Source organism: Drosophila nasuta, chromosome X, assembly GCF_023558535.2.
Source record: "Drosophila nasuta strain 15112-1781.00 chromosome X, ASM2355853v1, whole genome shotgun sequence".
Classification (NCBI taxonomy): domain Eukaryota; kingdom Metazoa; phylum Arthropoda; class Insecta; order Diptera; family Drosophilidae; genus Drosophila; species Drosophila nasuta.
The window spans coordinates 13,930,759-13,953,623 of NC_083459.1; the positions used below are offsets into that span (position 1 = coordinate 13,930,759).

The following is a 22,865-nucleotide window of genomic DNA, read 5'->3' on the forward strand; positions in this document are numbered from 1 at the left end:
GTCTGCAAAGTCTTTTCATGCTTCTCCTCCGATTTCCCCTTTTTCAGCCTCAACTAAACTGGTAAGAAGAAGCTAAGTAAGTAAATTTCATGAATGAATTTTATATTTTTGAATACTTATTAAACACTTTACTCATAGTAATAATAATAGAAAAGCTGACAATTTTGTTGCGATAAGTTAGGAATCATCAAAGTTGTTTAGTCGACTCTCAATTGCTTTAGTGAACAATCTGGTATTAATGTGTGTAGTTTCAGTCAATATACTAAATGTTGCCTTTAGTATATTTTTGTATTTAGAGTAGACATGAGTTCGACTGCGAAATATTTACTAAAAAATATACCAAAAATATACTAAAGGGTATATTTGGTATTTAAATCATAGACATTTTTAGTCGGCTCTCAATTCGTTTAGTCGAAAATCTGGTATATTTAAATGTAGTTTCAATCAATATACCAAATATAGCCTTTAGTATATTTTAGTATTTAGAACAGACTTGAGGTCGACTGCGGCAAATTCGCTTAAACTATAACACAAAATCAAAAAATATACTGAAGGGAATATTTAGTATATGAAATTTAGTCGTAAATCTGGTATATTTGAATGTAGTATCAATTAATATACCAAATATAGCCTTTAGTATAACTTAGTATTTTTTGTCATGCGTCAATGACTCGCTTAGAATATACCAAAAAATACTAAAATATACTTCAGGCGACATATTTAAAGCGGATATCTCAAAAATACCAAAATATGCAGTGTATAATTGGTATATTTTTATATTCTATCTTAAAAACATACTGAATGGTATACTAAGTATATATTTGAAGCGGAAATCTTACAGTCGAATACACAAGACTGTAGCTTTCTTAGCTGTTCTTTAATGTTAAAGCTTTTTGTACTTAACTTGTTCAACTTGCTGACCTAATCATCGATAAGCAGTTCGTAATAATTTGCTAATTTTAGTATGTCTAATTCGTTACAAATGAAATTTACAGTATGAAAATTTTTAGAATAGTGTTAGATTTCCGTTCGAAAAAAGTATAGAGGCAAAGAAGCAACAAAATTGCAAGTGAATGAAATTTGAGCTACCCAAAAGAAAAAAAGAAGAACTAGTGTAAATATTGCACAAAAGAAATGCATTCGCATAATGCGTTTACCAACACTGGCAGCGACAAAAGTGGAGCAAACACACATTGTCGTGCCACAGTCGCTCGATTTTCCCCTAGATGCAACAATATATTATGCGCTAAGATCCTTTTGCCAAAGAACGAACACTAAAAGGCCTCAAGCAAAGAGCGGGGTTGGAAGAAGAGGAAGAGGAGGGGGAAAGGGGGAGGTGGTTGCTGCCTGGCCATTTGGCTTTGGTTAACCGACGAGCATTTTGTAATTTATTTAAGTAATAAAATAAATATACGAGCATGTGCATTGTGGGCGACGCCACCTGAGGGGTGAGGGGAGGGGTTAGTGGAGAGGCAGAGAGTCATGTGTGCTTGTGGCAGCAGCAGAGCAAGAGCGGAAGTGGGGGACGGGGACGGGGGACGGGAAGGGGCACAAGCAGGTGGCACTTTAGACGGCTAGCTCGATGCCTGCTGCTTGGTGTTAAGCGTCGCTGTTGTTGCTGTTGTTGTTGTTGTTGCGCAGCGAAAGTGCGCTTCAAGTGGCGGAGGGAGGAGGTAAGGGAAAGGAAGGGAAGGGAAGAGGGGAAAGGGGAAGAGGGGTGCAGCCGAGCACCTACTTGGCCAAAGTGAATTTAGTGTCAAGTGCAGGAAAATGTGAAAAGCAGCCGGCAACGAGTTAGTTTTTCATATTTAAGCAGCACTCGACGAGCGGCAACAACAAGCAGCCAAGCAGCCAAGCAACCAAGAGTCAAGCGGCAACAAGAGAGCAACAACAACAACTAGTAGAACAGCAACAACAACAAGAGCAAGGAGAGCGGCAACAAGCTGCGCAGTCAGCGTAGCTTCGTTTGGCCAAAAGCGGTGTAAGTATAGTAAGTATGTATATAAGTGAGTGTGACTCAAATGTGTTTGTGTGTGTGTGTGCGACAGAGATAGACTGCACATATGTGTGTGTGTGTGTGTGTGCGGGAATGGCAAAACAATGACGCGTCGCATTTAGAAGCTGCAACTGAAACAGCAACTAAAACTGAAACTAAAACTAAAACTGAAACTGAAGTCGCAGCTCGAAGCTTGAAGCTTGAAGCTGATGCGAACCTCGGATGTCGTTGACTTTTCAAGTCGCATTAGGCGACAACAACAACAGCAGGAGAGTGCAGGGGGGTGAGCTAAGCATGAGACGAAGGGAAGGAGGCAACGCTGAAGAGGCAAGCTTGGTTGGAGGATGAGGAGGACGATGATTGGAACGAGGTGCGCATAAAAATACTTGTAAGAGGCTTTCAGCTTATTGTTTGCCACACACACAGACATACACACACACACAGTCTGTCTCCTTCACACACACTTACACACAGTCGCAATGGCATTTTATGATTACCAACATCTTCCCCTTGGCACTCCCATCGCCCATCGCACATCGGCTTAATTTTATTGATATTACGCGTACTTGTCACAGGCAGGTTGACAACACTTCCTTCCCCTTCCCCGTTCCCCTTCCCTCTCAAGTGTCCGCCCCGCTCTTCACTCCGCACTCCCTCTCTTTCTCTTACACTTGCTTTGCGGCAGCCTATTAATTTTTATGCTCACGACGATTTTTATAAACAGGCGCAGCAAATGTTGAGGCGATTCAACTCAAACCCAACTCAAACTCAACTCAACTCGACTTGATCAACTTTTATGCACACTTTTGGGGCGCCTCCAATCCAATTACAGTCCATAATCAAACACAAACTGAGAGCATCCGCGTCCAATGCCCAACACGTGCTTCGCTTTTACGACCCAACTCGCCAACTCTCAACTCTCAACTGGCTGCTGACAACTGGCAACTGGCAACTGGCAATTGAAGAAGCTGCTGCAAATGTGCAATTCGCTGCAAATTAGTTTTGTGCGAAGGCCAGCCAAATATACTAAGTACTAACTACGCCTGCATATGTAAATACTACAATGTCTTAAAGGCACGAGCAACAACAGATTTTCAATAAACCGAAACGTGCAAACTTAGTTGCATAAAAGCAAAACTGCGCAGAATTAAGCTTTAATCTACATAACTAATATGCCAAAAAATACTAAAATCGATATCGATATACTTTTGCATTTAAAATATACCATACTACATAATATACTAGATTAAACAAGTGTACCACTCAAGTATTATTCTTTAAATCCACGGAATTAATATTCAAAAATGCGACTTTATAAGAGTAGGTTACGTAATATACCAGATTAAACATGAGTAGCACTCAAGCATTATTTCTAAAATCTACTCAATTAATATACCATAAAACCGATAAATATACCGTAAAGTGTATAACATACCAAGTGTTTGAAAGCTACACAATACATATACCGAAAAATACAAAAATCCATAGAGATACGTTACATTCAAAGTATACTGTGGAGTACGTATTGTAATATACCATATTAAACATATAGTATGTATCACTCAAGTATTTTACTGCTGAATTCAACCGTTTTTATACCCTCTACCCATAGGAGGCATCTCCGACCTTATAAAGTATATATATTCTTGATCAGCGTCAACAGCCGAGACGATCTAGCCATGTCCGTCTGTCCGTCTGTCCGTCCGTCCGTATGAAACACTGGATCTCAGAGACTATAACTTTCTTACTTGTTTTGTTTGTATCTATGCATATCTAAAACTCGCATCGAATCGTAAATTTGTATTATCAACTTAATTACGCATTCTTAATCTACATAATTATTTTATGTATTCTCAGCATTAAAGTAAAATTAGCATAAATATTAATCATTTTGAATAGTGACTTTATTTTGATTTATATATGTCTCTGCCTTATTGATCTGATCCTCTATTTATAATGTGCACATACTTCTAGCTAAACATATCCAAAACTCGTTTCGAATCAACTCAATGTAGACTATCTACTTTTTGGCATTCCAAGATATATTTATAGCTCGGCGCTAAAGCTTCTTAAATTTATTGCTGCATTTGCAAGATACTTTCCATTGCAGCCCGAACTTCTGCAACTGGCCAAAATGTGCAAAATGTGTGCTGCATCCATTGCAGATACTTTCAACGCTAAACCAGTCTGTCAATTGTTTTTGAAATGAATCTATTTGACTTGTACTCGTAGCTTATAAATGCATTTTTATCACTCGCTTTCTCTTTCTCTGTCTCTTCTCGTTTTTTCGCTGCATTGTTTTTGTATCTTTGAGTAACGAGAATGTAACATATTTGAAATTCATTTGTATGTCTGTCTGTGTGCAACATTTGCATGGTGCAAACACAACATTTGCATATCATACGAATAGATACAACAGCAGATACAACTGCAGATACAGATACATTTATGCTTCACCGATGTCAATGTATCTTACAGATGCTTTCGTTTATTGCCCTGACTTTGTGTGTGTGTGTGTGTGTGTATGTGTTATACATGCAGTTTATGCTTGATAGTTCGAAATAGTTCATAGGGCAACCAGCGGATACTTTTTTTTATTAGATTACAAAAAACAGCGTGGAAATTTACTATCAATAGAATATTTTGTCAAAATAAACAGATTACTTTATTTACATGAATGAGGTTCCAATCTTTCTATCCCAACTAAACGATTTATTTACTATATTTAAAAAGTTTAGATATAATTGATGCTGCAAGGCTACAAGATTTTTTAGAGCACTTAAACATAAAATCCTCCTTATTTTGATAGCACAATAATCTCATTGATTGTCTTTATTTAAATCATACAGCCAGAGCTTAAAAAATATAGAATATAGAATTCTATATATATATAGAAATAATGCTGTTACATTACAGACGTTAACGATGATATTTTGCATTAACATTTTAAACCAGATTAGGTAATTTTTTTTTAATGTAAGGCAGCAATAATAAAAATGAACTCTAATGTATTTCAATAGAATCGGCTAAACTCATTGATATTTTCAGTAACTTAGTATTTTATAGATATGTTTGCTAATCCGTTCAGCAGAAATCTACTTCGAGTCTTTGCAGTTTTCTTTCAATGCTTTCAGATACAAATTGCAAGCAATGTCATGCACCTTTTGGGATAGTTTTGTGTCTAGCCGTGTGCGTATTTTTAAGATACATGGCGAACCAAGCTGCGTCGATGAACTACTCAAATAGGAAACAACAATCCGATGCGCTGACTATAGTAAAAGATACTCTTAGCTTACGAGTGCTGCGCATCCTGCTTATAGGACATTGTGAAGGTACTAAAGAGAAGAATAGCAGAGAGAGAGAGAGAGAGAGAGAGAGAGAGAGAGAGAGAGAGAGAGAGGAGAGGAAGAGGAAGAATCAAAGCACTTTGCTGTTATTGTTGCTGCTGCTGCTTTCCATGCTGTCGCTCAGTTCTCGCTTTTTGCATGGACAACTATTTGTGTGTGTGTGTGTGTGTGTGTGTGTGTGTGTAAGTTTGTTGCTGTGGGGCAATAAAAGCGTTACAACTTAATTAATTAAGTGCAAATGATAAAAATGACCAAGCGGCACGAACAGCTCGGACCAGCAACGAACACAACAGCAAACGAAACAACAACAACAACAATATCGCAACATCGTAGTAAGCTGCAACAAACAAAAAAAAAGTAAAAACTAATTAAGTTTTATGTGCAATTTTCGTGGCTGAAAAGTTTTGTCCGCTTCCTCCGTTGTGCTGCATAGTGTGAGGCAGTGTGTAGTGTAGTGTAGTGTAGCGTAGTCTCGTGTTGTATAGTGTAGTGTGCTTCGCTTTACGTGCCACGCCAACATTTTGTTATTTATGCCACTCTATCTCTGCATCTCTCTCTCTCTCTCTGGCTGTGTGTGGCAAATCTGTGCGCTGACATTTGCGGGCGATTAATGAACGCCACACAGTGCTGGCAAAAGTCTTTAATTTGCGACCATTAAGCAGCATTAAGCAACTTGAGTTGCTTCAAGCAAGCACAAGAGCAACAACAAAAAAAAACTATTGCCTACTTTTATGGGCCAATTGCCAAGGCAAGACAAGCACCGACCAATAAATGGATGTGTGTCAAACAGCTGGCAAAATTGATTCCACTGTCAACAACATTACAAATTGGCAAACATTATTATCTTTGCAGTGTTGCTTGGGTATAATTTGTACCGCAGGCAATCACGATCGTCCTAAAAATGTCTCTAAATTTACCTCTGCCACACAATTATTGCAGATTTTAAATCCTGCAGAAAATCAACTGTTATTTTTCATTTTCGAAAACTTTATCAAGCGAACATAATAGAAGAGCATTTTGTTAGCAACAGAGCAGCGGTAAATCATATTTCACATTTCTACATTGCAAAAATATGCGCATTTTAGAAAGTGTCTGGCACGAGGATTGCTATGGACCAAAGGAAGAAATGCAGCTGGAAACTTGGACGCACCCTCAAAGTATGCTACAAAAATGTAACATTTTAAACAGTGCGCCAATTTTAAATTTGAAGTGAAAAGGTAACGGGCAAAAAATTAGTTTCGTAAAAATTTGAAATTAAATTTTTCCTAAGGATCTTACGACCATTTGCAGGACGATCCCGATGTCCTTTGGCACAAGGATCACCCTTATAAATACAAATTCATTGACATGCTTAAAAGGATGTAAATCCTTACAGGACTCGAGATAAAATGCATATTTCGTATACACAAAAGTGCGTATATCTCGACCGTATACTATCTGATCCTTGCGGGCTCTGTTTCAAACAAAGTCCTTTTGTGAGAGCTGTCGACTGGCCAAAGGACATTCAAATCGTCCTTGTGGTTTTCGAGTTATCCTTAGCCTTAATGCTGCAAAATTACAAATATTGAATCCTTTGATAATCTCATGTTTTTTTAAGGCCATCTAATAGAGTTAGTCCTTGTGATTCTTGCAATATGTGTCCTTTGAAAATCCCCAAGGATATGGCCGAGATATAGCTAGTTTTCGAAAAAACACTCCTTTTGCAGCCTCAAAGTATGCTATGAAAAATTAATTTTTTTAGCGCCAATTTCAAATGAATTCGTTACGCCAGTCCATTATTCAAATCATCACGAACGCCAAAATTACCAAGTCAGCAGAAGAAATACCAGGCGAACATAAATCAGCAGCAAGTAAATATACAGAAATTTATTTGCATGAACAATAGCGCCATCTATCGTTCGATCGTGTAATGACGATTGAACTGGCGCACCCTCAAAGCATGCAACAAAAAATTTTAGTTTTTGGCAATGGTCTTTGCGCGCCAATTTTAAATTTGAATATTGCAATTAATAGAAAACAAAAAACAAATTCGATAAAATTTGAAAAGCATTTCTTATATATATGTATTATTATTATCGTATTTTTTAATTATCACTCCCAAATCTTTAATGATCTTGGCAGGACTTACCATCATGTAGTTAATATGCAAGGATATTACCATAAAAAAAAAAACAACTATATCTCAGTAATTTGAAGGACGATCTCGATGTCCTTTGGCACTGGGATCACCCTTATAAATACAAATTCATTAATGTGCTTAAAAGGACGAAAGTCCTTACAGGAGTCAGTTAAAATGCGTATTTCGTATACAGAAAAGTGTGTATATCGCGGTCATATACTATCTGTTCCTTGCGGGTTCTGTGTCAAACGAAGTCCTTTTGTGAGAGCTGTCGACTGGCCAAAGGACATTAAAATCGTCCTTGCGGTTCTCGAGTTATCCGCGGCCCTACGCGACTGCAAAATTACAAATATTGAGTCCTTTGATAATCTCATGCTTTTTTAAAGCCATTCGATAGATTTCGTCCTTGTGAATCTAGCAATGCGTGTCCGATAAAAATCCGACAGGATATGGCCGAGATATAGCTACTTTTCGAAAAAATACTCCTTTTGCAGCCTCAAAGTATGCTATGAAAAATTAATTTTTTTAGCGCCAATTTCAAATGAATAAGTTACTTCAGTCCATTATTCAAATCATCACGAACGCCAAAAAAATTGCCAAGTCAGCAGAAGAAATACCAGGCGAACATAAATCAGCAGCAAGTAAATATACAGAAATTTATTTGCGTGAATAATAGCGCCATCTATCGCCCGATCGCGTAATGACGATTGAACGGCGTTGACGCCATCTATCGTTCGATCGCGCAGTGATAATCTAATGTATCGCCATCTACCGTTTGATCGTACAATGATAATCTGAATTGGTGCCATCTATCGTTGAATTGCGCAACAAAAGTCTGAATCGACGCCATCTATCGTTCGATCGCGCAATGCAAATCTGAGACGACGCCATCTATCGTTTGATCGCGCAATGCTCTTTGCGATTTGGCACACCCTTAAAGTATGCATCAAAAAATGTACAATTTTGTAAGTGGTTTCTGCGCGCCAATTTCAAATTTGAATTTTTTAATCTATCTGGCAGAAAATGAGAAATCTGTTAATATTTGAAATACAAATTTTATTTAAAAATGGGAAAATTCACCGTATTTTGGTCACTTTAAGGCAACTATGTAATATACAAATATATATAAATTAGCGAAATTTGGTTCTATCCCAGTCATATTTTTGCGCTTTTTGACAGGACTTATTGCTTTGAGTTTGTAAAGATGAACTTTGCTGGATACCTGTTGGTAAAAGCCATCCAAATCGCTCTTCGAAATGTCATTATCCATCTTATTGGATTCATCCATATTATTGAGTTCACCTGAAAAAAATAGAAAACAACATGTGACAACAGTTGCTGTTGCTGGTTCTTGTTAACATGCGTTTGGCGCGTGGGCCAAATAAATCAAGGCCAACCGCAACCACAACGAGTTAAGCAACAAACTGGCAGCCAAACAAAATGCAGTTACTGTGATTTACTCAGAAGCTTTTCTCTTAATTTGCAACTGCGATTTCCCCATCAACATTGTTGCTGCTGCTTCCTCTGCCGCATAACATTTACAGAATTTGCTAAACAAACTTGAAGCCACCCCAAGCAGCCGCTCCATCAACTTCTGCATCTTTTCTGTGTCTTTTTGCCGTGATTCCTCGTGTTTCTGCACCTCAATTTTGTTGCATGCCACCGACACGTAAAGCAAGTAGCGACACCAGCGACTGGCAACAGCAACAGCAACAGAAACTGCCACGCCGCAAGCAATGCAACTCAGTCTCCAGTCTCGTCTTCGCCTTTCGTCTTTCTCCTTCGTCCGTCTATCCTCATCGCCATCAGCATCTTTAGATGACTCTTCCTTCTCCCAATCTCTTTCTCTTCTCTTCTCTTCTCTTCTCTGCCTCTTTCTCTCCTGTGCGCATTTGCTGCCATTGAGAAGTTGTTGAAAAATATTTGTTGTACGCAATGCAATGCCTGCCAGGCAGACAGGCGACAAAAACGTCAGTAACGAGATGAAAGTTAACTGAAACAATATGTTAAATACATGCATTAATAAATGAAACCAATAAAAATTACTAAAATATATTATATATATTTTAAATAGGTAAAAAAGACAAGAATTATTGATAGTAAAATTCTTATTTTCTAAATTTTTAATTTCATCAGCTATTTGTTTTAAATGTAAGTTAAACAAATGACGAGTTATATAATATAACTGCCCATTTAATGGTAAAGATAATGATTGAATTATATAAATGTGATAATATTGTAAATACTTTACATAAGCACTAATTGTATTAATTCAATAATGTATTCACTAAATATTTATTAACCAATACAGAATTGACCCAAACCATTTATATAGAAAGGAAAACATTAACAATTGAAGTGTTAACCTCAATTCCACAATTAAACAAGTTAAATACTGAATACAAAAAATTAACCAAAAAAAAAGAAGAATCAATGAATTTGAAAATATTTAGAATTTCTAAAAGAATAGCACAATATATGTTGCTAGAAATAATTTTCTAGGTTTGATAACTTTTTAACAGTCTCTCTTCTAGCCTGCTAGTCGATATATCTGCTACAATGCATAGGGTATGCGTAAGTCGAGCATATTCGACTTATAAAATTCTTGTTGATTTGCAATTTGTTGCATTTAAAACACTTTGCATAGTTTAGTCGGCTGTGCGTAACGTTAAAAGATTATGTGAGCACATCAGTGTGTGTGTGTGTGTGTGTGTGTGTGTGTGTGTAATATGTATGTGTGCCTGTATGTGTGTGTGTATGTGTGTGTGTATGTGTGTTAGTTCATAGAGCACATCTTGAGCGGGCAAACTTTTAACTTTGGCACACAACTTACCTCAACTTTTGCTGTTGTAAAAATTTGTCAACTTTCTGCCCCATCTTTCTCTCTTTCTCTCTCCTTTACTCTCCCTATCTCTCTTTCTGTCTCTTTCTGGCTCGATGAGTGACTGACTGGCTGGCACGAGTCAAGTTCAGTTGCAAGTTTCGGTTGCAGTTGCAACAAAGTTGAGCCTCGTAATTGATGCACTCAAAGGCGGCATGCAAAATGTAGAAAACTGGCGCAAAAGGAGTAAAGAAGTAAAGAAGCAAAGGCAACTTGCAACTTGCAACTTGTAACTTGCAACGTTGGCAACTTTGGCGTGTCCAGCACAAGAGACGCACGTCTTGCCAGGTGATAAATTCCAAAAGAAACACACGCAATTTAATTGATTTGCAGCATTGAGCATTAAACGAATTTCCCTTACCACTCGAAAGAATATTTCGAATCGTGCGAGTTGCAATTAAAGATTCACTTATTTTGTGGCAGCAACTTTGCAGCATGTTCTGCGGCAGTAGCAGCAACAGAAGAAGAAGAGCAGGCGACACAAGACAGAAGACAGCAGAAAGAGCAACATCAGAAGAAAACTTGTGCAGCTGGCAAACTCAAATATGAAAAGACAAACGCCACACAATGAACAACGACAGACAAATCAAACGTGTGAGGAAGTGTGGAGTGCGGAGTGAAGGCGAGAGAGAGAGAAGAGAGGGGCAAAAGGTTTGCGATTGCTTTGGGGCATGCATAAATTTGGAAGCAGTTGAAATGTTGAACCAAAGCAAATTTTGCTTTGTTTTGGCGCCTCAACTTATGCAACACGAAGCAGACAATGATTTTGAGACGAGTCTATGCGACTGTGAAAGACCCTTTTTTTGGGTGTTACACAAATCAAATTATTATTAAGTGTGGAAAAGAGTAAGCGCGGGAGAATGACAGAGAAATTATTATACAAAGGTGTGTTATTGTAATGAAATTCCTATTAAGAGGGGAAAAGAGTAAGCCAGAGAAAGTATTGAACAAAGTTAACAGAAGAATAAAATAACAGAAGAATTAAATAATATTAAGAGTTATTAAATTAAGAATAAAAGAAAGGAAAGAACTGAACGAGATAATTAGTGACTCTCTCTCTCTCACAATGGTATTTAGATATGTTTGAAAATTATGATAAAGTAAATCTAATATATTATGCCGTGCTATAAAGTTAGCAGACTCTTTGCCACATGGATTTTCGATGGGTCTATGCGACAGTGAAAATAAAATTATTATGAAGAGCAAGGAAGGAACAGAGAAAAAGGAGAGAGAGAGAGTTACCAGATGCTCTCATCTATGTAAATAATAATAATACAATAGATAATTTAATTTTCATGTTAATTACGCTCTTTCTCTCTCAATTTTTCATCTATGCGTCAGTGCACGATCTTTTCACAATTTTGTGTGTTCTTCAAATGAAAATAAAATTATTATTAAGCATAGAAAAAAGCGAGGGAAATATATTATGCTGTGCTACAAAGTTAGCAGACTCTCTGTGCCATAAATACAGGACTATGCAATGATCAGGACTAGGAAAGCAGACAGCAAAAGTAACAACAGCAACAGCAACGGCAACGGCAACGGCAACAAGGAAGTTGCAATAGTCGGAGCTGCATGCGGTTTGCGGTGGCATTTTACTTGCTGCATAGTTTCGCCACCAAACCAGCAGTGAGAAAGAGAGAGAGAGTAGGAGAGAAGGAGAAATGGAGAAAAAAAGAACAGGCTCAACTTGCGCTACAAAACCCACAAAAATAAAGAGACAGCGAGAGAGAGAGAAAGAGAGAAAGGCGACGACGACGACAAAGTATGGCAACAATGCATAACTTTTTGCCAGCTTCTAGCATGTGTACCTCTCTCTCTCTCTCTCTCTCTGTCTTCTTCCCTCTCTCTCTACTCGCTCTGTGCGAAAAATTAGAACCGCAAATCATTTTGAAAACAATGCATATGCCATGTCATACGAGTTTTCGTTCTCGGTCTCATTCTTGTGTCTGAGGCAGGCAAATGGCTAAAGAGTCTGTCTCTGTCTCTCTCTCTCTCTCTCTCTCTCTCTCTATTCTTGCTGTCTCCTGATGCATCCTTGTTTCTATGGCTGCTGCCCACAATCTGTCCAGGGAATTCGACAGCAACTTTGTCACATGACAAATATTTGAATTCCAATTTAAGGTGAGCTGCAACTCGATCTACTTTACTTCTATATTGTTCTCCATACATCTTTTACTTCCTTCTCTTTCTCACTCTTACTCTCTTTTTCTCTTCTACAGTGAAAGCTCTCTTGTCACTTTTAGTACGTTCAAGCAACATCGTTTAAAAGAGGAGAGAAATAGAGAGAAGAGTTCACTAAGGAAGTTTAAAAAATATATGTATAGCAATTATTAGTTATGAGGTTAAAGAGTAGCTTACTAAGCTCATTCATTTGTTAACTTTACTCTATTTTAGGCTAGCTTTTCTTGCGTTAGAGATTCGCAAGCATTTTTTTGTTCAGCAACTCTATAAGCTATTCATAATAAACAAAATGTTTATGCTACTCGTATTATTTAATAACTTTCAATTTATTAGCTCACTTTTCCATCTGCTTCCTCTGCGTCACTCTATCTCTCTCTCCATATTAAACTCTCTCTCTATATCTCTCTCTATTTTAAGCTTAATCTCTTACTATAATGCTGAGTTATTTCGATCAACACTCCTATGAAAATGACCAAATAAATGCGCATTTAAGAACATTAAGAATACTTGCAATTATTATAGATATTATTTGATTATTTTCAATGAACGGACTTACATTTTCACTGGATTCAAGAGCAATTGCGGTTGTTTACGTTATCAATGCATTCTATTCCATATTATTTCCTTTTTATCAGTTTCCTTTACGCTATCCATAGTACTTTCTCCTTTCCTTCAAGTCTCTCTCTTTCTTTCTCTTTCTCTTTCAATTGCTCTGAAAAGATAAAGTGAGTGAAAAGATAGAGTGAGCTCTATGCCACAAAATAGTGTGGTATTAGACTTCAAAAATACCAAATAAATATACCAAAAATAATAAAATAAATAAAAGACTGTTTTTGGTGTATTGATATACTATTACATTGAAAATATACCACATATGTAGTATTATACCTAAAGGTATATTCGTAAAGATATACTAGTATTTTTACAATATACCAAAGAGTATGGACTGAACCCGAATGTCCTTCTGCCTGTTCTTTTGTAGATGTAAAAAAAGACTTGAAAATGTTTAAATTATCCACAATACTTTCTCCGTCCCTTCATGTAACTCTTTCTCACTCTCACCGTCTCTTTCTCTGTCTCACTTTATTTCTTTAGCAATTGCTCTGAAAAGATAGGCAATTCGAATAGATTGGTTTCTTCCCTTTTCGCCGTGGGCACTTTCAATAATTTTCCCTTCCTTTATCCATTTTGCGGTTTCAATAGTTTGTCTCTTAATCGATACTTAATCTGCTCCCCTCTCTCCTCTTACCCCCCCGCTGTTGTTGCGTGTTTATAATCCTGTCGTCATTTAACAGCTTTGCGTGCAGCGAAAGCAACAACTTGCTGCCTTTGCTTCTGCTTCTGCTTCTGTTTTGTTTTCGCTCTGCCTTTACCTTTAGTTTGTGGCACACACACACACACAGACACACACGCACACTGCAATGTGGCACATAGTCATACTCGCTGCATATGTAAATGCGAGCTTAACCCCAACCCCAACTCCAACTCCAACTCCATTCGCTGCTTCTCGCTGTCCGTTTCGTTGGCTGCTGCTTTGCAATTTAATATTCATTTTGAAAGAGGCCCATTTACATTTGCGCTTTTGTGGCACCTTTACTATGTGTGTGTGTGTGTGTGTGTGTACCTCAACATCAACGTCAACGTGCAGCACACACACACACACATACACATACCCCACACACGTGGCGTATGCGTAATCTAAGCAAAGCTGCTTGCTTTTGTTTGACTTAATTCAACCGCAAGGCAACCCCAAAGGCTGAGCAACAGTTCACTGCCCCTTTGACTGCCTCCTCCTCCCCCCTATCTCTGCTCACTTGCTCACTCTTGCGGGGTTGTACCCCAAAAATATGCAGCTGTTGATTTATAGAGACAATGAGAAGTTCCGTAGTGAATGCAATCATCGTAGCTGTTGATGTGCTGTGTGCCACAAAGCAGCAGCAGCTGTCCGTCTCCATCCGCATCGATGCAATACAACTCACTCTCTCTCTCTCTCACTCTCTCACTCTTTGTGCTTGCAGTCCATCGGTGAATGGACAGCACTTGGCTGACATTTGGCCTCATTGCTGCAGACAGCGCCGGTGGTGTAGTGGCGAGCATGGTTGTATCCCAAGCAGCAGATCCGGGTTCGATTCCCGGCCGGCGCAAACGAATGGCCAAAAACACACACACACACATACACACACATACACTTACTTACACTTCTTTCTTCTCTCTTCTCTCTGAATGAGTAACAAGTATTGTTGTCGTTGTGTGTGTGGCTTTCCTTTTCTCCTCAGCAGCCGCTCTTCCTTCCTTGCTTGCTTTTGCTGTTTTTTCGTTGTTGCATTTTGCTGGCAAGTGCCTGGACATTGTTGTGTGTGCAACAGCAGCAAGCAGCAAAAGCAGCTGCACACGGAAAGCACATTAAAGCTCTGCTTTCGCCTGATTTACTCTGTGAATGAAATGCATAATTCTTCAACTTGATTACTTTGCTTGTCAATGAGCCTTAAAGCGCTGCGTTGAATTTAAGATTAATAAGCATGCAAAATTTGCAACATTTTTATCACCTTATTAGCTGCCCACAAAAAGCTGCCTTCGTTTTCTTTGTTCAATGTGTTATGACATTTTTTGTGAAGCTGTTTACAAAGCAGTTCCTTTCTGAGCCATCCACTTTACTGTTACTGAAAGTTTTTTACTGTGGACACATTTAACTACAATGAATCAATGCAAATTTATTATTTCATAATATATAGTTGCGCTGAGGCGACTCTTCCTCTAATGAGAAAGTTAAAATCATGTGAGCTCGACTGTGACCGCTTAAAATATACCAAATATATATATATCGAAAATACTAAAAAAATACCAAAGATTATTTTGGGTGCGTAAATATACTATTACAATGAAAATATACCATAGAGTATAATACCAAAGTGTATATTGGTATATTTATATATTACTACAATCAAAATGTACCAAAGACTGTATTTGGTATGTTAATATACTATTACATTGAAAATATACCATAGTATATTATATAATATACCAAAATGTATATATATTGATATACTACTACTTTCATAATATACCATAAAGTCTTATACAATATACCAAAATTTATATTAGTATATTCAAAATATAAGTACAAAATGCACCTGATTGTCCCTCTGCCTGTTCTTCTGTTGTAACACGTGTAAAAAAATAATTTGAAAATGTTGAAATTTAAATATGTTCGTATAAAATGGAATTGCTAACTCATCCATTTAATTAATTGTAAAACAATGCAATATAAAATCAACTAGATGTCAGATACATTGATTTAGATATATTTTGTACAATGTAAAGTCAAATTTTGAATATCTTTGAAATGAGTTCACACTTTGCGATATATATAAAGCAAAGCTTAGGCAATGCAACGAATAGACAATAAACAACAACTCCTCGAGCAACTCTCGTCATTCAAAGTTAACTGAAGTTAACCTAATATGTGTCCTTCTGCTTTGCTCTATAACTACTCAAGCAGCCCACGAGTTGCGTGTGATAAAATGTTGATTACGCGTCGCGTTATGCAAATAGAACTTGTGCATAATCACATAACTCAGTCAGCATGCAGTGCGAAGGGTTGTCGAGTGAGTGAGTCAGAGAGAGAAGGGAGGGAAGGGGGAGCAGTTGCTGGCCATTGAAAGCGATGAAAACAAGCGACCAAAGTGAAGGACACAAAACACAGGCCGCAGGCAGCACTCTAAATGCGCTGAGCACATTGAACTCGACTGGCGACTGGCAAAGAAAACAAAAAAAAAGCGCAGCAACATTTTACAGTTTGCAATATTTATTTTCACTTTTTTTTTGTGAGCTGACTTCTTAAGCCTGGCGACTATGCGCCGCAGCCGCCGCCTCGCGTCGCAATCGATGGCCATAAGTGTGAGCACAGAGGCGATAGGAGTCAAGGAATCGATCCATGCACAGATTGATGCAACTCTGCTCCTGTCCGCTGAGATGATCGCGGGGTCGGGTGACGCACTTGGCGAAGCACTTGGACGTGATGTCCGCCAGCAACTCCTGAGCATTCGCCATGGCTATTTGATGCTTTAGCTGTCGCATCAACAGCATCGTCTCGCCATCGTCAGCTTCCATTTTGTGAACTCGAAATTTATGTGAATACGTTGTCAGAATTGAATTTCTCCCCTCTTTCTTTTTTGTTGTTTATTTCTGCTCTTCGACAATCGATTGACAGCCTACTTTCTGTCCAGTCCAGTCTAAATCATTTCAGGCGTCTGTTCGGCTTCGATTCCCTTCTGCAGCTCCAGCTGCAGACGCCTGCCATACGCTCTGGCCACAAGATTAAACGAGTCCACATACCTGTCCATGCAGAGTGCGATGCACTTGCGTTCGCCGTCATCGAGCTCCGTTTGCGGTTCTCGGACGCACTTGCGGAAGCATTGCGCTGAGAGCATTCTCAGCATCTGCTGCACGCTGATCAGCGTCGTTGCTCGCCTGAATCTTTGTTGGACTTCGTCCTGCTTCGCTTCCGCTTTGCCTGTTTGACTAGCTTTGTCTTCCTGCAACTCCGTTGCCATTGCTTGCGAACAACTGTGTGTGTGTGTGTGTGTGTGTGTCTCTGTGTGTGTGTGTGTGCGTGACTGAGTGTTGGTGTTGGTATGTGTCGCTCACATTCAATTTTACCGAGTTTTCTGTATTCCAAATCGTTGTTCTCTTCGTCTCAATACGCCTACTTCGTTTTTAATACATTTCATTTTGATTGAACTTTCTCGCTAAGTGCACGCATTATTACGCATACGTAAAAGAAGTTGCTTTGTCTATTTAGTTCACTTGCTACATATATTACGTATACGTAATATGATTATTTACAAGTCTACGCTTTCTTAATTATTTTTCACTTCATATGTTTTAGTCTAATACTTTTGTTCATAAATCAACTATTTTATTTCAATGAATTCAGTTGAATTTATTGTTCTATATAAAGTATATATTAGTACGTATACGTAATTAAGTATATAGTATCACGTATACGTAATTTATAGTTATGTATCTAAGTTTTGATTCTTGATGACTACTTTTCAAGCTAATAATCTGGCACGTTCTAATATGCTCATTGAATTTACTATTTACATGCTTAGTGGCTTATACTTATTACGTATACGTAATATTGAACGATGCAACAATTGATGATTGCTAAAATTTTGTATTATTATTCTACTTATTTATAAGTAATAATAAAATTAATAGTAAAAGAAACTATTATTACTCTTAAATTTAACTACTTTATACGCAATGTTCAGATCTATATTAATCTTTTGTATATTTTCGAGTTGATACGCAAACACTTTGTAATACACTTTTGTAATAACATCAAAATTTTTCCTTTCTTTCTTTCACTTTAAATGCGTATACTTGATTTACGTACACGTAATATTCTTTACTACTCATAAATGCTTATTTAATGACTTACGCTGACACTTTGACTAGGGATCGCATTTATACTTAATTATGTATACGCACTGTGAAGCTGAGCTGTCGTGTATTCTTATTATTGATACGCATTACGTTTTGAAAAAAGAAAAGCCTTTAACTGCTTCGTGTTCATTTCCTATTTTTCTGCTTTTTCTCTTGCTCCTTTGACATATCCATCAAAGTTTGTGCTTTGCTGTTTGCTGCTCTGCGTAATTTTAATGTACACTCTTCTCTCTCTCTCTCTCTATCTGCATTTCTACCTTTTCACTGCCTCTTCTGTGTTTGTTGAGCTAATTGAACTGCGCTTCATGAAATCAACTCTCAATGCTGCTCTTGCACATTTCCATCTGACCGCTGACCGCTCGACTTCGCTTTAAGCAGTTAAACCGATTACCGAAATGAGCCACTAACTGAGATTCGTTGAAGCTGAAGCTTTAAGAGGCGCACAAGGACAGAGCCTACAGGTGGAGAGTGCGAGTTCGTTGTGCGAATCGAATGCAGATGGCTGAAAAGTCCGTTCTGTCACGTTTTATATTGATATTTAAAAAAGCAACAACCGCAGCAGCAACAACTACAGCAACAGCAACAAAAGTAATAGCAATAATAGTAACAGCAATGCCAACATGCAACCCACAACAACAACAACAACAAGAAGAAGCGAGCAACAACTAACAACTAACAACAAATGGCTGAACAAATTTCTGCGCATTTCCCATTTGCCACTCGCGACGTACGTGCCACGAAACACGGCACAGTGGTGCAAATCTGTAACTTAACGAGCAAATATCCAAATGTTTACTGTCAAATAATTGCAATCCATTTATTTGCTTGCATTTTTATGTTACTACAATTTGCTTATCTAACAAAAAAACGTGAGTAATTTTTCATTTTTTATTTACACTCAATGTGTCTTTTAAGTTTTCCAATATTCGCGTGACTTTATTAATGTTTAATCAACAAGTAACTTGATTTACTATGGATGAGCTTAAGGTAAAATTTTAATAATTTTGAAATTTTCACTAGAATAAAGTTCCATTTATTTTGAGAGAGAAAATTGTATTAGAAAAATGTTGTTGATGAAATTTGAATGTGGGTAAATCTCTAGCGAAAATGTCGCCTGCAACACTGTAAAAAAAAAAAACCTAAAGCAAAAGATTTTTTTATTTTCAGTAAAGAAACTTTTACTAACCTTTACTTATTTTTAAAATTGTTTCAGTCTGCATTTTTTCTCTGTAAATAGTGCCACACATGACAAATTCCTTTAAAGAAATAAGCATGCATCAAAAAGGTATTAAGCAAAAAACTGAATCTTACATGAAGGTAACGAATATTATATTTCAAATTATTAATCATAAATTTGCAAAATAAACAAAATTTGTATTTTAGCAACTGCGAATCTACCATAATTATTAAATTTTATTAAAAAAAAAGTTAGCTAAGAGTGAATTACATCTGCCCCTTTTACTAATATTCGAATTGAAGAATTTATAGGAAGAACAATACGGTTATCTACATATCAAAAGCGATATCTGTCAGTTCATTTGTTGGAATTAAATAAAAGTCAAATTCAAAATAATTAAAATCGAAGTATTCATAATTTTAGTATCATTGATGTCCAATAGTTTTTAAAGTAATTGAGATTATTAAAGTTTGCACTTTATTCCCACTGTGGCTCTCTAGCTAGACTGTGGAATAGAAGCCACTGCTCCTGGTATAAACCCATTGGAAGGCGGATGCAGACGATGGCGTCCACGTAGCAATGGATATGGCGTTGCCAACGCAAAGACCAAGCCAAAGCCAAAGCCAAAGCTGAGGCTAAGGCTGAAGCTGAAGCTGAGACTGAGAGTGAAGCCAAAGCCAAAGCCAGCGACACGGCACGGAAATTGCAATTGAGTGCAAATTGCTGGTAGAATGGAAAGAGAGCGAGGAGGAGGGGAGTTAAAGACAACACCGAACACTGAAGTCGAAGTCGAAGTTGAAGTCGAAGAAGCAAATTTAACAACTTGAGTCGATTGTCGACAGTCGAGAAACGAAATGTTCTCCTAAATATTTCATAGGCTGCAGCTCGTAACTCGCCTCGAGTCGGCGTATGAATAAATCTCGACGAGATTTTCGTGACTGGGACACCCACAAAAAAAGCCCAAGCTGACTTTAAGAGAGGAGAGAGAGAGAAGAGACAGAGCGAGAGCGAGGAAGTTAACTTTAAGGCCGATAAGCAGGCCGGCTGACAGCCTTTGGCTTGCGACTTTGATACTCGCAATAAGGTAAGTAAACAAGTGGGTCGTCACGCCTCCCATTCCTCGCTTCTCGACTCGACTCGACTCGACTCGACTCGACTCGACAGTTACAGTTACCCTAGAGCTCCATTCGCCCATACGCACGCACAATAACAAAACAGAAGTGAGGAGGAAGAGATGGAAGAGGAGCAAGAGAAGAGGCGGCAGGCTTCACTTAATGCCTGTCTCTCGACTCTCAACTGCCGGTTCCCTTTCCCAGATGCTTTTCATGCGGCCTTTGTTTGCTCTCGACGTTGTGTCGATTGTCACGTTCGCGGCGCGATTTTTATCGCGCACAAAACGCTTAAAACGCAACTTTAATTTAAGTTACTGCAAAATGCCATCAACGTCGCAACTGCAGCTGCTGCCTCATTTTATGCACAGCGTCTCGCCAACGAAATTATAGAAATAACAGAGTGTGTGTGTGTGTATGTGTGTGTGTGTGTGTGTGTATGTGTGTGCATACACTTCTAGACTATACAAATGATTGACTGACAAAATGATAAGCTAACAGCAGATTGCTCCACTAAACTTGGTATATTTATATACTATATATAATATACTGTATTTATATGCCATTTTGATTAGCTAACAATATAACAGAGAAATATGGTATAGGGATAAGAATTTATTTTAGAAACTTGGTATATTTAAATACTATACTTACAGTATTTACAGTAGTAGAACTTAAAAATAGCTAGCAAATAATATAGATTGACTGTATAACTTGTAAATATGTAATTAAGTATTGTCTGTATACTAAACTGTGCCGTCTGCTTTCTGATACTTGGTATATTTATATACCATATATACTGTATTTAAATGGCATTTTGATTAGCTTACAATATAACAGAGAAAGAGTGTTATGCTTGTTGACTTTACACAAGATATTTTTAGGGGATAAGTAATTATTATATAGTACATATATTATTATTATATAGAAAATTAGTATATTTATATACTATATATACTGTATTTACTTGCCATTTGGATTAGCTAACAAATAATATAGAAAGAGTGTTGAGTTTGTTGACTTTTCACTAAAGATGGTTAAGGAATAAATAATTATTTGAGAAACTTGGTATATTTATATACTATACATACAGTATTTACAGTAGTAGAACTTAAATATAGCTAGCAAATAATATAGATTGACTTGTAGATAAGTAATTATTTAAGTATTGCCTGTATACTAAACTGTGCAGCCTGCTTTCTGATAATTGGTATACTTTTATACTGTATACACTGTATTTATATGCCATTTTTATTGGCTAACAAATAATAAATATAGAGTTTAGAGCTTGTAGACTTTTAATTAGAGATAGCTAAAGACAGTAAATTTTGAACTTGTTGTCATTTAGCTAGAGATAGATCGAGGATAAGTATTTACTTAAAAAATGTGGTATATAAGTTTCTATACTGTATTTATATGCAGTCAATACTATAATTACGGTAAAAATTTGAAATTATTTTTAACTTTCAATAGGTAAACAATATAATATTGACTGTTGATCTTGTTGACTTTTCACTAAAGATGATTCAGGGATAAGTAATAATTTTAGGAACTAGGTATAACATATTTATATCCAATATTTACTATATTTACAGTCGTTGCTAATAATATAGATTGCTGTAAGTAATTATTTTAGTACTGTCTGTATTATAAACTGTGTACTTTCTTATACTTGGTATATTAATATACTAAAGTATACTCTTTAAATAATAAATAGAATTGTATTTAGTATTGTGTGCATTTGAATCTCATCAGCTTGTTTGCTTCAACTAGCTTTAAAGTATCTTGGACATATTTTTTTATTGCATTTTCTGATTTTCTCTTTCTTTGCTGACTTCGCAGTTAACTGTTATTTTTTTCGTCAGCAAATTGCTAGTATTTATCGTATTTAAGCAAATCGTTACTCAAATTAAATTCCAATCGCATGGAAATTTTAATTGTTTGACAACTGCCTGAAATATTTGGGACAATTCAATTGCAGAGCAGGAGACAAGCTCACTTTGTGTCTAAACTGATTGAGTGCAAGAAGACAATTGAAGTAATTAGTCCTTTGTTTGACATTTCATTATATTCATCTATCTGGCCAGCCGCATTTAAAATTATACCCTGCAACTTGTAGGGAGTAAAATGTTTAAGTATGACAACTTATTTCTTTTATATATTTGTTAGTTGAGAGACTTGTTAAATGGATTTTATACGAAATATACTTTAATCTCTAATTCGAAATAAACATCAAGCATTTACAGGGTATCTACTAGTCTCTCTCTCTTTGTTGTTGTTCTGCTAGCATTCGCTAAAGTCATATCAACTAAATTGCACATCAGAGTTAACACTGAATGCTTGTTATTGTTCTCATCCTCGTCGTCCTCGTCGTCATCGTCGTTATCCTGACTGTCCTTAAATGTTTTAATTGGAATTTACAAAGTGACAAAACTGAAATGACAATTCGACAATGGAAGCGAGCTTCGACTCCGACTCTGACTCTGACTCTTGACTGCTCAACAGCAGATTACTTAAGCGATACACCATTTACATACGAAATGAAAATGAAATGATAAGCACGTGAAGGCAAAGGATGCAAAAAGGATGCTTATGTGGACA

At 37.1% G+C, this 22,865-nt stretch overlaps 1 long non-coding RNA gene and 1 other non-coding gene across 11 annotated transcripts in view; one reads left to right on the forward strand and one right to left on the reverse strand.

Moving 5' to 3' along the window:
- Positions 1–8,520: 8,520 nt before the first annotated feature.
- LOC132796800 (uncharacterized) overlaps positions 8,521–22,865 on the reverse strand; it is a 43,095-nt gene continuing 28,750 nt past the window's right edge. For 2 of the 10 annotated variants that reach the window (XR_009633584.1, XR_009633590.1), the window contains 3 exons: positions 14,725–14,958; positions 13,084–13,239; positions 8,522–9,455 (listed from right to left, as the gene is read on the reverse strand). This is a non-coding gene — a long non-coding RNA (uncharacterized LOC132796800). Of the gene's footprint in view, positions 9,456–13,079; positions 13,240–14,724; positions 14,980–15,073; positions 15,218–22,865 lie in introns of all 10 variants that reach the window. The other 8 variants (XR_009633585.1, XR_009633592.1, XR_009633587.1 and 5 more) reach the window with 8 other exon arrangements.
- Positions 14,600–14,671, forward strand: Trnag-ccc (transfer RNA glycine (anticodon CCC)). The gene has a single exon. It is a non-coding gene; the product is annotated as a tRNA-Gly (tRNA).